Genomic DNA, 2,731 nt, shown 5'->3' with positions numbered 1-2,731 from the left:
AAGAACAGACAGAATGTGCTTTGTTGTCAGGCTCAAACATGTTAAGCTGTTTGATAATCAGGACTTCTCTTGAGTGTCTCAGCATGATGGGTTTTTTTTTTCTTTCTTTTTGACAATTTCTTAAAATGTGTGAAAGGAGGAGGAGGGAGAAAGCCAGAAAGGACAGCCTGAGATGCTTTCAAAGAATTAAAAAAAGAAGAAGCTTTGTCCTTCATAGGTCTTTTTCTCTATTGTTGTCCACCACGGGCCAAACCCTCGGGTCTCCTGCACAAAGCAGGTCCCCTCAGAGCAGAGCGCCACTGGCTGTCCTGTCACGTCACATTAGTGTCTGTGGACAGCAGCAGCCCCGGAGGACCAGTTGTCATAAAAGAAGTGGTCTGGACACACACACACTCTCATGCACACTCATGCACACACATGCACACTGAGGGTTAGGAGTTTAAAAGGTGTTGGGCAAAATGAGAACACGACACATCAAGCCTTCTCTAACAGTGACCTTATTTCAGGCTCAGCTTTCCTTCACAAACACACACAGCTGTGAACGAGTGGGATTCATGCTTGGAAGAGGACCAGCTACATGTGCTATGTTATCTCCTGCTGCCTGCTTTGATGTGGAACAGTAAAATACAACATGTGCCGTCTGCCAAAGACTCAGTCAAGTCAAGTTAATGGAGAGCGTTGCAGAAACACACACAACTTCATTAATTAAAATGGACGTGTTTGTTCTAAATACTGTGATTTGTTAATTTAATGGAAAGGAGTTTCAATTCTTGAGATGCTGCAAAAATATAAGATGGAAAAATGTCTAAGATCTAACAAATGATCTAACTTTGTTAGGTTTTAGAGCATGCATCAAGATGCCCTAAGATGATGCAAGAAGGTGATGCCTGAGTTGGAAACATTTAACCTATTTTGTACAAGTGTCTGAGCCAGTTGTGCACGGGAACACGTGCGAGTGTTGCGTAACACACTTCCATCATGGGCTGACTGAGAGCAGGAGCTGACGCCGGAGGAAGAGGAGTGGCGTTTTAAGAAAGGCAAAGAACAGAAGAGGACGTTTGATGAAAGTAAATGTGAAGTGTTACCACTCCATTCAACTCACCGAGGTTTAAAAGATTTATTAAACTGGTGACGGGAAAGAGGTGGCTCCCTCTACCAAAGAGGAGGAAGAGGAGGGTGATGCTTGGCTTCAATGTATTTTCTAAAACAAATGAGCAAAGTCACAATTTAATAAAAAGAGAAACGGTGAAACTTATAATGTTCCGCAGTTGTAGCCAAGATGCATTATAAAGACAAACGTGACCACACCTGTTAGATGAATTCAGGTGTTTCTGCAGCAAAGTGAACCCACTGTCCAAGACCGTTTGGAATATATGTTTCCAACTTTGTGGCAACACTTGGAGGAGATCCATTACTGTTCCAACATGACTGAGTCCCAACAACACAAAGCAAGAATCATAAAGACATGATTTGAGTGAGACCTTGCCTGAGCCGCTCAGAGTCTATCAATCCCACCCCACATCAGTGCCTGACCTTGTCGATGCTCTACAGAAGGATCAGGTGTAAATTCCCACAGAAATACTTCAAAATCTTGTGAAACCTACTCCCAAAAGAACAGATGCTGTTATAACTGCAAAGAGATCAGCTCGGTATTAATGCATCCTGTAGGTGTGATAGTCCTGGGCCTCCTTGCAAATGCACACTTTGCATACTTTTGTTTTATACAGTGTACAGTGAACCCTCGTTTTTCACGGGGATTACGTTCCAAAAAGATCCCGTGATAGGCGAAATCCGTGAAGTAGTAACCTTTATTTTTTTACAATTATTATACAATGAAATACTCCATAATATATTCAAACCAAAGAACAAAACCTTTTTACAGGCCCAAGCATTTGTTTAACAAATAAAAGTACTGTATAAACGTTTTTTACAAATAAAAACTGTAACTACTGAGACTGTTTAGCCAATCAGAATGCAGAACACAACGCACGATGCAAATCCGTGAAGCAGCGAGACCGTGAAAGGTGAACCGCGTTATAGCGAGGGTTCACTGTATTTGGAATATTTTAGGTGTAGTTAATTTTATGTGGCTTTTGCCAAACATTTTATCCCTAAAGCACAATTTGAAAATAGCTTCCACCACAAAATACTTTGCACAATTATCACAACGGCACAACCAGTAAGCAGAACACCCCAGATGTTTATCAAAATAAAACACTTGTGGAACAAACAAATACATGTAGTGCACATTTATCATATGCAGTGTTTGACTTGATATTGGTTGTTTAAACAGTTTGCACACTGATGTCCTTAAACTAAAACACCGTGAACACTTTTCCTTTCCTCGTGATTTCTGTAAGATCTGCAGAAAAAGTACAAAAATTAACTCACCGTGCATCTCTGCACATGACCAACGCTGCAAACTGATGAAAAGATCCATTTCCAGCCATCAAGTCAACAAACATGGAATCAGAATAAAATATTATCAAGTTTTCTGTACATTTAGATACAATCTGAGCAGGCCAATAATAATAATAATAATAATAATAATAATAATAATAATAATAATAATAAACATAAAATAATAATAATAATAATAATAATAAAATAATTATTTGAATGTATCTTACACATCTACAGTAATACTGAGCCCCGGAGGGGACATGGGGGAGTAATACCCGTAAAACTAACTAACTAACTAACTAACTAACTAACTAACTAACTAACTAAC

Source organism: Nematolebias whitei, chromosome 11, assembly GCF_014905685.2.
Source record: "Nematolebias whitei isolate Nwh7 chromosome 11, NemWhi1, whole genome shotgun sequence".
In the NCBI taxonomy this organism is placed as follows: Eukaryota; Metazoa; Chordata; class Actinopteri; order Cyprinodontiformes; family Rivulidae; genus Nematolebias; species Nematolebias whitei.
Note: the sequence above shows the minus strand (reverse complement) of the source record.